This window comes from Arvicola amphibius, chromosome 6 (assembly GCF_903992535.2).
Source record: "Arvicola amphibius chromosome 6, mArvAmp1.2, whole genome shotgun sequence".
In the NCBI taxonomy this organism is placed as follows: domain Eukaryota; kingdom Metazoa; phylum Chordata; class Mammalia; order Rodentia; family Cricetidae; genus Arvicola; species Arvicola amphibius.
In genome coordinates, this window is record NC_052052.2 from 148,168,372 (window position 1) to 148,184,250 (window position 15,879).

General features: G+C 50.7%; 1 protein-coding gene across 2 annotated transcripts in view; it reads right to left on the minus strand.

Moving 5' to 3' along the window:
- The window catches only part of LOC119816623 (semaphorin-4D), an 87,687-nt gene that overhangs the window by 28,285 nt on the left and 43,523 nt on the right, over positions 1–15,879 (minus strand). Inside the window, exon 3 of one of the 2 annotated variants that reach the window (XM_038333414.1) lies at positions 3,472–3,539. The exons of the other annotated variant lie outside the window; for it this stretch is intronic. The gene's annotated coding sequence lies outside the window, so the exon portion shown is untranslated. The remainder of the gene's footprint in view (positions 1–3,471; positions 3,540–15,879) is intronic. 2 annotated transcript variants of the gene reach the window in all.

Genomic DNA, 15,879 nt, shown 5'->3' on the forward strand with positions numbered 1-15,879 from the left:
TGAGAGCACTGTGTGTATGTGTTTGTGCCTGAGTGCATACACTGTGCATGCAAATCTGTGTACATCATGTACACACTCATGTACATGGCCACACCTGCAAATGCCAAGTTAAATGTGTATCTCTGTATGTAACACGCACACAAGTGCATACACACACATGTGCACACATTTATATCTGCAGATGCAAGTAAACATGTATGATTATAAGTTTGTGTGTGCATCCATCTGCAGATATACACTTAGGTGTGTGTGTGTGTGTGTGTGTGTGTGTGTGTGTATACACTGCATCTTAGAGGAGATACCACTAGGTGCTCCAATAGCGACAAGATGGCACAAAGACTTTTAAGCATCCTCTTGGCGCCACAGCAAACACAACAGGGGATCCTGAAGGGCTGTGGTAAAGTAAACTGTCCCCTGAACTCCAACCCCACGGAGACACTGGACACAGGAGCCTGCTCTGACTACTTCCTACCTGCTCATTTGCTTAGACAAGAAGGTGAAACTGGCTGCTACAGGACAGAGGGGAACCTAGTCACACCTTCCCCCCAGCTGGGTGTGGCCCTCCAACACTCACCAGGCACTCCACCCCCACAATGCTAGCACCCCAGAGATGCTGCTGTCACTAGTCTGAACACTGAATTCAGAGGACCCGTCCCTTGAGAGTTCCAGGAGGGGTCCAGGAGCTCCTGAATAGCTGCCCAACACAAAGCTGTTGTCCCAGCTTTGGTGTTCCCAGGCCCTGGGGCATATCCCCAGAGCCAAGGTCTCCAGCTGGCAGGGATGTGCTCTACTGTAGTAACCTGGCAAGGCACAGCTAGTGGGAGCAGCTGGGCCTCACCATCTAGGTCAACATTCAGTCTCAAGCCACGTGAGAAGGCAAGGCTCAGATGATGCCTCAAATGGGCTCTTACCCCAGCTCAGGCCCCAAACCTGAGCACTAGGTGGGTGGGTGCTGTGCTGGGTGGGAAGCCAGCATGCAAAGCAGGGCATGGGGCGTGATGGCCACGGTGCCTACGGAACAGCAGTGGTGACAGGGTATGCACTGAGGAGGAGGCAGAGCCAGGAGGGAAGTGGGTTCCATGGGGGACTAGCGGCCACCTGCAGAGACCTGGGGCAATGGTATGCTATTAGTACAATGTGGCTTGAACTTCAAACAGATCCTGACACAATCTCTCTTCCTACAGGTTTTGTGGCATGAGGGTGGCATTCTGTCACCTCCTCAGGCCCAAGAAGTACAAACCTGGCCTCACAATCCTCCAGGACTCCAGGTATTGGTCCTGATCCCAGAGACAGCACAGGTCTGTGCAGTGGCTGATCAGTCCCAGCCTCTGGCCCTGGGTAACCTTCAGCTGCCACCGTGAATGTTACTGTGACATTCTAAATTCCTGTGTGGAGCCCCAACTCCCAGAGTGACGGTGATGGAGGCAGGTGAGGTCTCTTCGAGGTTATGAGGTCATGAGGATGGCCTTCCTAAGGATGTTCCACAGAACTATCTCCCTCTCCCTTTCCACAAGGCATGATGGACAGTCAGGAGTGAGCCCTCGCCAGACACTGAATCGACAGTGGCTCGATCCTGGGCAGCAGCCCACAGAACTGAGACTGCCATGCTGCTTACAAACGAAGAGCCAATTAATAGTAAAACCCAGCCCGGAGAGGCCAGTACCAGATATACTAGCAGAAAGTACTTACTCAGGAGGTCAAAGACAGTGGTGCTTTTGTCCCCAAAGAGAGAAAGGAAACTTCCATCAAAGATGCTACAGAGCACCTCGTTTGCCTTTTTAAGGCTCCTTTCTTATCGAATGTTTTCTAGCTGCATGAATGGCACCACGGTGTCTGACTCCTCTGAAGAAATGTAAACTGAAATACCACAATGTGTCCCCAAGTCTCCCCCAGCCAGTGCTGCTGGCCTCTGAGGACAAGGGATTTTGTTGGGGGGAAGGGACAATAGAAATTAAGCCATGGCAACATTCCACCCCCTGGAGGCTTCGGGATGCAGCACTATGAACAGTGAGGACAAGAACCTACTATATTGTTTGGACTGCAGAAATTGTCTCTGGTTCCTTGACTGGAACAGGCCAGCAGGTGCACCTAGGAAGACAGTGCACAGTCAGAGACCAGGGTGGGTGTGCTGGGTGCCTGGGTCATATTGTGCCTGCTGCTTACCTCCACTGCATTACGAGGAAGGTGTAGGTCAGCATGGGAGTGACCCGTACTGTTGAGAGGAAGTGCTGGTCTAGGAAGTGCTGGTCTGCACTAGGGCTCTTACTATTTAATGTGGCACTCAGTGCATGAAATTGCCCATACCTTCAAATTTCTCATATCTAAGGAACCTGAGAAACATTTCAGAGACCAACGAAATTCAAAGACAAATGGTCAGTCAAAAGGAGAAAGAGAAGGAGGAGAAGAAAGCAGCAAGACAATGCTTGGAGCCCAGTGCAAACTTCAACTTCCTGAGGAATAATGAGGTCTCGGGCCAGTCAGGCGGCTGAGTGAGTAAAGATGCTTGCCATGCAAGCCTGATGACCCTGACAACCCGAGTACAATCCCTGGTACCCATGGTGGAAAGAGAAAACCAATTTTGAAAGTTATCCTCTGACCTCCACTGGCAAGCTATGGCATGCATGCACATGCCTGGACTCACGTAAGTAGTCTCTGCCCCAATGCACCCAGACATCCATGCTATACACGTGTATAACCAGCGCCCACACCCCCAGTGAGGGCTTCCCTCCTCACCACAGCCCGGCCAGGCTGTCTCTGAGGAAGAAGCAAAGCTGTTACTTATGTCACTGTGCACTGAGGAAGAGGAGAAGGGTGAGGGACGATGGGTTTTACACACTTTCTGGTTATTTCTCTTAGCTTTGTCCAAGTAAAATGCATCACAAATCCTGGTTCGAGTGCCATCAGGAGCCCTCTTCCGGTGCTGTGCCTTCCCACGGCAGGAAGGCGAAGGCCAGTGTGGGTGCTGTAGCCCACACCATGTTGAGAGGAAGTATGGTCAACATACAGAGACAGACACACAGAGACAACTGACACAGGACCCACACTCACAAATACACAGGCAAGCACAGCCATATGGGAGATACAAGCACACACACAAACTCAAACACACAAATGTGGAGCCGTAAACACACGGGGACATGGACACAGGGACATGGCCATGTGTCTTTTCTACACCCCAGAAAAGAAGAGAAAGCACACATGGGGTGCACACAGGGGTATCATGCCATTAGCAGTCACAACCCAGAAGGGATGGGAGTTGAAGGAGAAAGGGAAGGTAAGGCCATCAGGGGCATCAGTGGCCAGCATCAAAGCCCCATGCTGCCCTGAGGGACGGCAGCCGTGTCTCAGTCTTGGCTCCAATGTACACATAGCAACAAGATACCTAACTGTCCATTAGAGCCAACGGAGGCTTCTGGAAGGTATCAGTTGCTAACCTGGGCATACAAATCAAACACAAAATGATTTATTTACCTGTACTGTGCGTGGGTCTCTGGGGTCAGTCTTGGCACTTACAGAATGGAATCTTCAGGAAGACTGCTCTGAAAGTATTGAGAAACCAAGAGTCAAGTCCCCAGGTCCTCCACCCTCATGCTCAGCTTGGCTTCCAGATACTGATACAAATTTCTGCTTCAACTTACGGCCCCAGGCAGATGACCTTTCTCCCCAGGACCTATGTGGCTTGTACACTTCAAAGGAAGTGAGGTGCTGGGTAGCCAGCAAAGGGGAAGTACAGTCTGGGTCGGCTGGCGCTGGCCTCACCACACACTACCACTTCTCCTTTCTTTCTTTTTCCTTCTCTTAAAAAAAAAAAAATCAGAGAGATGGCTCAGAGGTTTAGAGCATTAGCTGCTCTTCCAGTGGACCCAGGTTCAATTCCCAGCACTCACATGGCCGCTCACAACTGTCTGTGGCTCAAGTTCCAGGGGATCTGACACCCTCACACAGACATAGATGCAGGCAAAACACCAATGCCCATAAAATAAGAAAAAATTAAAAAAAGTAATGTTCACCAGGTTGCTGCTCTGTTGCCCAGACTAGCTTCAAATTCAGTATTTTGTTGCCTCAGCCTCCCCACTGCGGAGACTTCAGGTGTATGTCATCCTGGTGCCTCGGCCACTTTTGAGTAACATAAGCCATGTATGTACGCACTGCCTGTCACAGAGAGCAGCGTCCGTTCACTGGAAAAAGAATCACCAGGCTCAGTTAAAAAGCTTACCTAGCATGCAAATGGCCCTGGGCTCTGTCCCTAACACTGTATAAACTGAGCGTGGTGGTACAAGTCAGTAATCACCTGCAAGGCAGAGACAGGATGATCAGGAATTCAAAGTCATCTTTGGCTGCAGAGGGAATTCTTTTTTTTTGGTTTTTCGAGACAGGGTTTCCCTGTAGTTTCTAGAGCCTGTCCTGGAGCTAGCTCTTGTAGACCAGGCTGGCCTCGAACTCAGAGATCCGCCTGCCTCTGCCTCCCGAGTGCTGGGATTAAAGGCGTGCGCCACCACCGCCCGGCCTGCAGAGGGAATTCAAGGCCAGCCTGGACTGCGTGGAGCCCAGGCTCAAAAACAAAGACAAGTATAATCTAATTGCTTTATTCTTTTCAGATTTTCAAAAACTCCAGTTACACTTTACTTACTTATTGTGTGTGTGTGTGTATGTGTGTGTGTGTGTGTGTATGTGGGGGCACACTCGCCCACAGCAAGTGTGGAAATTCAAGGACAACTTGTAGGAGTTGGCTCTATCTGTCTACCATGTGGGACCCAGGGATCCAATTATGGCAACTGAGGTAGGCGGCAAGCAACTTTACCGGCAACATCTCAACAATCCTAATTTCAGATTTGTATCTTTTCCATCTTCCTAAGGGAAAAAAAAAACACAACAACAAAAAAACTACAGACTGCATAGTCACAAGAATTAAATGGGTGCTCACCCCATCTTGTTTGTTTGGTTTCAGGGGTTGCTGGGACAGAATCCAGAGTCCGGTTCACACTAGGTCAACAGTCCACCTCTGAGCTGCACCTCAGCCCCTCTCTTTTCTTTCGGGGTACTTTTAAAGCTAACCAGAAACAAGCAGCCCCTGTAGAGTGAGGTCAGGCTTCTATAGTACATCCATAAGCATCAGGGACAGAGCCCTCCAAACAGGTTCCCTGAACCTAGTGACTCTGTGCCATCAGTCACAGATGGACAACATCCACGCTGTGGACGGCTGGAAGCCGAGTGTTGGAGGAACCTGCAGGGCTGCTCAGGAGTGGGCCAAACTGAGCCCAGTCCCAATGGCTTCCCTAGCCTGCTGAATCCTAGGCCATTCCCAGTGGGACTTTGCAAATGATACAAGGTGACCCACTCAAATGGTCCTTTTCTGCCACAGGGGTAGCAAGAGGGGGCAGTCTCCTGGGGTCAGGACAGAGAACAATTTAGGGAGACAAAGGAAGTGATTTACACAGGAGAGGAAGGTTTAGAGAGCAACGTGAAGGCCTAGAATTATGAAATGGAAAGAGTCCCTTTGGGGAGGCCTTCTGTATGTTTGCCACTTCATGAATGGAGGAACCTTGTCATTTTGTGAATGAGGGAACAGCCAGGGCTGCTACACACGGCCTGATCAGAGCTCATCACCTCTGTCGCAGGGCAGGGATGGAAGTGTTGACCCTTATCCCTAGAGGTTTCTGTGTCCTTCTAATACATACTGGCCTCTGATAGCTGGACTCACTGTTTGTGCCCATTTCCTGCCCACCAAGGTTCCCAAGTCCCTATCCAGTCTCTGACCCCAGCCAGACCCCAAATCCAAGTCACACCTGTTCTGGCTGCAGCAGCAGCAGCTCAGACGCTGGGCCTCCAGTGTGTGTTCACCGTTTACTCAGACCGTTTTCTTCTGCTTCCTCAACACAAAACCACCAAGATATAATTAGTTCTCTCACTCCAGTCAGCCTGCCATGGACTCCCCCTGCGTGGGTATACAATGGCACCTGAGCCTCCTCAACACAGCACCTACTGGTGGCTTGCAGAATGAAAGACAGGAGAGAAAGGCTTCCCATTTTCAGAAGCCAGAGAAGCCTGCCTTTCTCTCACCTCTAGGACAGAAGCTAGGGTGGCCCCGCATTCCCAGCAGAAGTAATTGGAGCAACAGGCCCTAAAGTTGAAACTACCAAAGTCTGGCTCCTTCAAGCTGGCCTTAAGGAAGTTGCTGGGGCTCCGTGGGCCTGTTTCTCCCTTCAGAAGACAAGCTAACAAACAGCGGTGACCCAAACAGCAGCTGCCTCGGACAGTCACTGCCTCACCTGGAGGTTTGAGGATCTGAGGTTGATCTATGTGAGGAGCTTCATCCTGAGCACGGCACCCACCGAAAATGGAGCTGCTGAGTGTTAACTGGGTGGCACTCATGCAGCCTGCCACAAAGGCCTCCCTGAGATGGCCCAGCCACACACAAAAAGAGCAGAGTGTGGCTGCATCTGCTTTAAGTGTACCAGAAGCATTTTAAGAGTCTGGGCTGAGGCTGGACGCACGCAGCTCAGGAGGTGGAACATTTGCCTAGCACGTGCAAAGTCTAAGGTGTGACACCCAGCACAGTTCAAAACTGGGTTTGGTGGTGGGTGCCTGGCTATAATCCTAGCTGTGGAGGCAAAGGCAAGCAGATCAGAAGTTCAAGGATATCCTCAGCTACATAGCAAGTTCAAGGCCAACCTGGGCTACAGGAGACCCTGCCTCAGTTCTCTTCCCCATATGCAACAAGGGTTTTGAAGCACTATGTCCTGCAATAACCAACCACAGGCCTGGATGGCGTATCCTGAACTCCAGAACCCCCACCAGTCTCAGTGGCAAACACAGTTTGGCGAGAGCACAATGTATGTAGCAGGAACCCCAGACCCCTAGCCTTGTCCAGGGCTGTGGGCGGTGGGGCTCCTCCTGGTCCCTGTTGTTCTCAGCCCCATGCCATGCAGAGGTGATGGAAGAACACACAGCACAAGAGGACAGGGCCACGGCCAACTGGGATTTGTCTTCTAAGTCCCAGCCACTAAATGCTACCCTAGCAAACTGCTTTCATCTCCAGCAATTCCTCGGAAACGCACAACAAACGATCAGGCCAGCTCGACAAGGGTCATAATCAAGATTCTCGTGACAGGGAGGCCTAGGTCAGTGGGCGGTTATCTCCTGACTCCTTTCTAGGGATGTGGCACACCCATGGGAGGGGCTGCCTGTTCTCTATAGCCCCCCAGCACGTTAAAGCTCCCCTAGTTTGCCTGATCAGGGTTTCTAGTCTAACTGCCAACTGTCACACTGCCTCCCCCAGAGACCCCAAGCCATACCTCAGCAATTTCACCACATCTTAAGGTACTGTTAACTTTTTGTCTGTTTTTTTTTTTTTTTTTTTTTTTTGAGATGGGTTTTTACTGTGTCATCAGACCTGGCCTCAAGTCATCTTCCTTCCTGCTGAACCTCAGAACAGCACACCTCTGCTTCTTCTTCATCTTTTTTTTTTCAATTTGTTTTTGTTTTTTGAGATAGGCTTTCTCTATCTAACCCTGGCTGTCTTGGAACTCACTCTGTAGACCAGGTTAACCTCAGACTCAGAGATCCACCTGCCTCTGCCTCTCCAATGCTAGATTTAAGGCTTGTGCCACTATGCCCAGCTGAATGTCCCTGCTTCTTAACCACAGCGGAACCAAGGCAGCCAGCGTTTTATTGATGCTCAGCATGTGGTCACTGTGGACATCTTTTGAGACAAGACAACTTTACACACCGCATGCCTGTGACAGGAAGAAGCAAGTGTTGCGAAGTCCTGCAGTGCTTTTCTCAAGCTAAGGGTACCAGGGTTCCCCGTGCTCCCAAGACAGTTATGGTGCAACTGCCACATGTTTACAGCCAGACTCTCTGGTCTCTAAACACAAATGGCCCTCAGGCAAGATGTAAAAGGCTAACAGAAGACTGAGCAAGGAAGGGTACCTGAGTCAAGTCTTCTGACCCATGTGCTGTGGTAAGCATTGGCATAGCATGCGTGCGCATGCACGCACGCACGCACGCACACACACACACACACACACACACACACACACACACACACGAACACTCTAGAGGTTGGTATGATGTGACCCATAGATTACAAATGATCCTCAAACTCACTTTACGCATTCTCTCAAGCCACTCACAGGAGCTATTTCTTTTTGACTTCCGTTAAAAACAGTGGCTGTAGGGGACCACCAGCATCAAGAAACAACTTTAAACAAGGCCATAACCTACAAGAGTCCTTGCATCTGTTACAGACACTAGAAGACGCTGGAGGCCGAAACTGATCCAGAAAGATGGCCCCATCAGAACTGCACTCACGGTGTCCCCGAGGCAGCCAGCAGGGCCCAGGAGGGACTCACCACCATTAGACCCAGAAATCAGAGATCGTTCTGCACACTCCAACCAGGAACCCGAGCAACCCCACTGTCCCTCTACCGAGAGCCCCTCTGCTCCTGGCAGCCTAGATCCCTATATAGGGCTCCAGGGCCTGGAACTCTGGACTGAATTTGAGACCCTGGCCCTGAGTGTCTCTGGTCTGGTGAGCCTTACAACAGCAACAGGCCAGGGATGCCAGAGCAGGCATCCTGTTCTGTGCTGTGCCAGTTCCTAGATGAATCAGATCGTGAAGCCCGGTGGGTCACTCACAGGGAGCATGAAAAAGCCGGTGAGTCACCAGCACCAGACACCAATGCATCATCATCTTCCACGGGCACAGCTGCATCTCTTTGGGGGCACAGGAAGGAGATGGACTCATCCCTAAGTACGAGGGGAAAATGCTGGGTTGATATGCAGAACTGCCTCACGTTACGACTGGAGCATCAAACCTTAGAAATCCCAATTCTAAGCTTCTTAGAAAAGCCAATTCCAGAACATTCTTTCACCAAGATAAGCTAGGCTGCATATACAAATGACAGGTGGCCCTGGGGCCCTATCCCTGCTTCAAGACAATAATTTGTCCTTAACTAAGCTCACTGCCCACTCCGAAGGCCCAGAACATTCCAGGCCTTTCCATGCCAATGAATGTGAAGAGATGCCCTAGTGAAAGGAAGACCCCCTCACGTGCATCCACCAGGTCCATTCCATCTTCTCCCTGTGTCCGCAGACAGAAGAATGCAGGTGGCGGTGAACTTAGGGTCCCAGAGGGAGAGACAGCTGTGCAAGAGGTTCCAGGGCTGTCAGGCATCCATGCATTTAGAGGCACAGAAAGTCGGGACTCAGGGAGATAGCTAGGTGGGTAAAGTGTCTGCATTGCAAAGCTGAGGATTCAGTTCAATCCGTAGAACCCATGTGAAAAACTACATGTGGTGGTCCAAAGGAAGTAGACTCGAGGCATGGGCCTCAGGCTTCTATACTTGCAAACCGTACTTGCTTACGTAAGAGTGCCCATACATATGTGAACATGCACTCATACAAATACACATGCAAAAACCATTGGGTCTGGGCTGAACGTGCACACACTTGTCCTTATTCCTTACACTACTTGTAGTGTGTACCTGTATTCACATTAGCAACCCCAAGAAGATAAAAGCTGTGGGGGGGGGGGGTGTGCAGTAGGAGGGTGTGCAGTTTCCACACAGATACTGAATGTTCCATAAGTAGCTCAATCATGATGAATTTGTTTGTCTTGAGGTGAAATAGAACTGATCTCCACAAACAAAAGGTGAGAAAATCACAAGCTGTGAGTCAGACAGTCTTCGGGGAGGGGACAGGGGGTAAATACGGGGTTCAGGGTCAGGGAACAGTTCAGTCATGGGAAGGGGATTTCAGCACAGGGAGTGAGTGTATCACAAAATTTCACAAGGAGAGGAAGTTTTTAGCAACATTGCCCCAATCAGCAAGGCCTGTCCAGCTCTACCCAACGCACCCATTAGACACACCCAGCCTCATTTTACCTCCACCAACAAGCAGAGGGTCTGCAAACCCTCTGGACCTAGCTCTACACAGTCCCCTGTGCAGAGGGCCTCAGATGAGGGCAGTGAGCTGGGACCTGCCACGCTTACTTCCTTGGCTGTGCTATCCCACACGTTCAAGGGGATGCCAGCTTGGAGATATTTATCTCCAAGGTGGTTTCTGAACAAAAATTATCCTCCTAACATATGCTCATCCATTAGGAAGGGCTAAGTAAATAATAACAGCAGGGTATGCAACACAGGCAGCACAAGCCAGGCGTGTCAGCGGTTCTCAGCAAGCACAAACACAATACAGTATTGCATGCAAAACACGTAAGTCAGGGCTACTCACTAAAATCACAGTCCCAAGGATGGCGTCTGGAGGCTGGGCCCGGCGGCTCCACCCAGACCCACACCTGGAGGGGCAGCAGCTCCTGTTTTTGAGGTGCACGTGGGTCTCACATAGGTAGTACCTAGGCTGACCTGGAAGTTGTCACCTGCACACAAACGGAACTACCTGCATTCAGTTCAGTGGAATTTTAGAAGCACTGTAGTCATCCTCTTTGTATTCTTCCGGGTCTTCTACGTATGTGGCTGGGGTCTTCTGTCAGTACTAGCCATAGTACCACATGCACCGCTTCCAACCACAGCTGTTCCCACCTCGGCATCCTCTCTTCCGGCATCCTCTCTTCCGACGCACCTTGCCTTGGTATCCCCACCAGGCATTCCTGACATCTACAGCCTCATCCACACTGAGATCCACATCCTCAAAACACCAAAGCTTGGTGCACACACAGGGTTACCTCCCAGGTACTTATCACCTCAGGCCTGTGCCTCTGTTATCTTCACAGCTACGTTGTTCGGCTCTGACCTGGGCCTCCATCACCTTCACACCTGTGCTCTGTGGCCCACCCTCTTCCTGCCACCCCCACACTCTGAGCCAGAGACACAGTGAGACTACCTGCACCAGCTGTAACCTGGGCCCAGTTTAGCATCTATTACCTGGTAGAGCTGGCCTCCAAAGGTGCCTGGGCTGCAGTGAGGCTACTAAAATAGACTACTGGTTGTGGCTTGATTCATCTCCTGAGCCACAGGAGATGTGGTTCAATTAAAAAAAAAATCCTTAAGCTCCCTAGCACTTGAGAGGCAGAGACAGGCAAATGTCTATGAGTTCAAGATCCGCCTGATCTATATAAAGTGATTTCTAGACCAGCTAAGGCTGAGACCCTGTTTCAAAACAAAGAAAAAAACTTGTAAGCTCACTTAAAACATGGTATGATTTTTACTTAGTTTACTAGGTCATACGGTTCTTGGGTGCAAATTCTACATATGACAACATTGTATATGATGTCAAAAATCTAGACATGTCTGAAGGAGAAATCAACCTAAAAACCAACTCTCCATCCGGAAAAGATGGCTCAGTAGCTCAAAGCACCTGCTCCTCTTGCAGGTGGCCCAGTTCCAAACACCCATGTTGTGCATATCAACTGCCTATAACTGCAGCACCGTGGGGAGCCAACAAGTTCCAGTCTCCATAGGCACCCGCATGCACATGGCCCACAGTCTGTCTGTCTGTCTCTCTCTCTCACATACACACACACACACACACACACACACACACACACACACACACGGTGGGGGGGAAGGAGGGACAGAGGGACAGGGAGGGAGGGAGGAAAGGGGGTGAGAGAGGGAGAGGGGGAGGGGGAGGGGGAGGGGGAGAGAGAGAGAGAGAGAGAGAGAGAGAGAGAGAGAGAGAGAGAGAGAGAGAGAGAGAGAGAGAGAGAGAGAGAGAGAGAGAGAGAACAAGTGGACCTGAAAGCCCACATTATTGCATTGGCCTCAGTGCTCAGTTTCTTCAAGCAAACTGAAAAGGGGCTCCAAGCCCCGAGTAGCAGCCAAGCTATGGCCCCCATGAGCTCATATATTTAAATGCTTGGTCCCTAATTGGTGGCACTGCTTTGGGAAGGATTGTGAAGTACGGCCTTGGAGGAGGTGTGTCACTGAGGTGGGCTCTGAGATTTCAAAAACCCACTCGAGGTCCAGGCTTACTCTCTCAGCCTCCAACTTTCGGATAAGGAGTGAGCTCTCAGTTAACTGTCCCAGTGCCACGTCTGCCTACCTGCTGCCATGTTCCCTGCCATGACCACAGACTTCGACCCTCTGTAACTGCAAGCGTCCCATTAAATGCTCTTTTATAACTGGCCTTGGTCACAGTGTCTCTCCACAGCAATAAAAGAAGTAACTAAAAGACAGAATCTTCTCCAAGCACTAGAGAGAGGTTTCCAGAGCCAGCCTGGGGGCAGAGAACAGACACAGAGGTGGCCTGGAGAGGCTGGGGGGACACAGAGACAGGTGCTTATGCAGAGTGGCCAGCAATGGCGTCTCTTCGGGCTTGGGTCCCGTCCACAGGATCCATGCTCACCAGCTCGGCATGTGCAGCCATGACACTATGTGAAAAGGACCAGGGAATCACATTCCTCCTGCCCTGTGCTGGGTGTCCATGCACCTTAAACACCCTGCACCCGAAATCACTGCCACCCAGAGAACACAGAAGGGCAGCTAGGCCTCTAAGCCTCTACAGGTTCACCTTGCTGGCTGGCTCCGCTTCCTGGCACACCCAACAGAAGCACCGGGAAAATGTTTTGTTTTTAGCCCTGTGCATGCTGACCTTTCTCTCTGCTCTGCTGGCCTGTGGCTGCCTGTCTAGTTCTAAACATATAGTAGACTCACACAGAGGGCACACCCCGGCAGGCCCCTGGGGCTGAGGCCGCACTTAACAAAGAAGGGCCTATTTATTCTGTGGCCCTTCCTCAGCTGACCATTATGGTCTAAGTTTTTGGTTTGTTTTGTCTAGTATGACATGGAGAAGGGGATGAAGGTTTTGCTCTGTTGCCCAAGATGGCCCTGAACTACTGACTTCAAATGATTCCCCTGCCTTAGCTTCCTGAGTAGCTGAGACTCCTGAAAAACACGGCAGTACTGGGTTCTGTCTCATGTTGCTGTGCCCATCCCTCAAAAGAACCTCCCTTTGGGGATACTGAGGCCTGGTGATGCCTACCACACTCCCCACCTTGCTGACCCTTCCCAGGAGTAAGGACACATAAGCCACCTTTACTGGACCTTAAATCTCACCTACCCTCCACTAACTGGCATCTATCCAGCACCTCTGTGCTGCCCCCATCTAAGGACTGCAGCACCTGCCATCCACGGTGCCACTGCGATCCCCTGCTGGGCCAGTGGCAGTGGCAGCAGGTGGGCACCGGACAGAGTTCCTGCATCCCTGCTAAGCCTCAGCGCTCCATCACTGACCTCATCTGCCTCTCAAAGGTGAAGATGCTCCTCCCCCGAGCACTTCATCTTAGGGAGCATGGATGCCTCCCTGGGACCGCTACTGAAACAGACTCCACTGCTTTGAAACAACACAGATACATCACAGAACAGCTCTAGAGGGCAGGCATGCAGAGGGCTGGCTCCAATCTCAGGGTTGCCTGGGCTCCTGGATGTACCACTGGGCTTCTCCCAGCTCTGTAGGCTGCCCACACCAGGAACCTTCCTCCATTGCCACAACCATCAAAAGGGATCCCAGGGTCCCAGGCCGACTAGGACTCGATCACCAGCACTGCTGAGATGTGAAGGCAAGTGAGGACTCTGGGCAGTCCTGGCAGGAATGAAGGTATTCTAAAGACACCCCTGCACCCTCCCTTTGGCTATCTGGCTACTGAAACAATGGACCCCAGGAAATTGGAATTTCTCCAGGAATCTCATGCTGGGAGAAGGGCGTGCCAGAAGCCTAGACCAGCCAGGCATTGTCTCCCAGGAAGAGAGTTCTTACAGGCAACTTGTCAGAACACCTTGCAAGAGGAACTAGAGCTGAAAGAACGGTTGTTCATGATGGCTGGGACCACATATGACCAGGACTGCTTAGCGATACAGACCTCTCAGGACCCCGAAGATGGTCCTGATATACGTGGTGGGGGTGTTCCCGCTGGACCACTTTGTTCCTCCTCCCAATGCGATCACATTGGCTAAATCTCCCTTTTCTGCTCTTCGCTGTTAATTATTTTTTTAATTGGCTTACTGAGGACAGGTCGCCTGGCTTGTTGGGACTGCCAAGGCCCCAAGCTGTAATTGCTCCAGTGACAAAAGCTGGGCTGAGCGACGTAACATCAATTTTCATTTGCACAGTCACTTGTCTATCACACACCGACCAGAAGGAAGGAGATGAGGCAGATAGAAACAGACCCTCCCTCCTCTGCATTTCTAGGTCACTGTGGCAAAACTCCCACCCGAACCCTCTTGTCTAATCCCTTCTTTGGGATTTATCACCATTTACTTAAATGGCTCTGAAGCCCGGATCTGCTTCTTTGGCGTCTGAGTTCTTTCGTGAGAGGCACCAATACACATGAGGATATTAAAGTCAGCAGGCCTGTCTCCTCTTGGTCTGTCTTTTACTACTTTACTTCACAGGCACCAAGGCAGGGCCTGGAAAGTGGGGTCCCCTCTCCTCTGAAGCAGTGGAGGCCCCCAACAGTACCCTGATGATTGTATGCTGGGTCACCTGAATTATCAAGGACAGTCTCCCCACCTCAAGGCTCCACACCAGATCATGGTAGCTTCCACGAGGCACCTAACCGTCAACAGGCTCTGATGTGAGCGGTGGATGTCTTGAAGGACGCTTATTCAGCCCCCTGCAGATCTCCAGATTAGCACATCTGTCACTAAAATCCTAAACTGAGAAAAGGGACTAGAGCCCTGGCAAAAGGGCTCAAAAAGGGCTCTAGTTTGCACCCCACAGAGATGGTTTCTCATTAATAGCAAAATTAGTATGTTTGGCAGTCCAGCACAGATGAAACTGACCTCCAAAGAAAAACCTTTACACAACATCCAACAGAGGAATGGACCCAGGAAGGAACCCTGCGGGGCCCAGAACAGGTAGGAATTTTCCACTTGCCATCCCATAAGAAGCACGACCAAGACGCTTTTCTTTCATAAATGGGAATCACTGAGACGGAATGTCTACCCCTTTTCCCTGGGCCAGACTTAAAAAAAAAAAACAACCAAAAACAAAACCAAATAAACAACACCCTCTCTGTACTTCTCTTGCATGCAGATCCTAACTTCTAATTGTTAAATATTTAACTGAAGTGGGTGTGGGGAGAGAACAGGAAAGTAGAGAGGGCCCATGAGATGGGTAAAAGGCTTCAAATGAGAATGGAGAGGAGGGGAATGGGACTATGTCATTTGGAAGCAGAAAGGGGACCACTGGTGGGGGGGGGGGGATAAGATGGGGTAAATCAACCAAAACTAAAGACGTATGCCAATGCCATAGGGGGACGTGTTACTTTATAAACTCATTAACAAGACAAATAAGTAAACAAAAGTGTCTGTCAGCAGCCTAACTTGTAAAGAGAATACATAAAGAGCAGCCCCACCAGCTGAGACACAGGCAGGTTTGCTCACTGGAAGGAGCCTGTGCGAACTGCCCGGACCCCACTATAGGAAAGCCCCCTAAAGCTCGCTCAAGGCTCAATCTGCAGATCTCCTGGCCTTTGTCTCGTGGTTTCTAGAAGTTATAAGATGGCCATAGCCTCTTTCCCTCTCCAGTTAAGCCAAACTGTAAATTAATTCTTTTCCCTTTGCCTATGTCTGTTTCCTGATTTCTTTTGGAATTCAGGGAAACAGAGGCTGCTGGTTTATTAAGGCCCTGAGTGTCCTTCCATACAAACATGAAATTTCTGGGACCCAGTGAGGGAGGAAGAAAGGACACAGCTGAGAGCCTATCTCAAGCAGCCACCAGCCTTCAGGAAGATGCCCACAGTGGGCACAACTTGTTTGCTGCTGTTTCAGGTAAAGCCTGTTTCTGCCGGGAAGCAACAGACTGGCATTTTAACAAGGGGAAGTCCATAGTGCCTGAGTCAGCTGCTTGAGCAAGCTGTGTTCACCAGGGTCACTGAAGGGCACTTCCCAGCATACCTGCCATAGCACGTGCTCC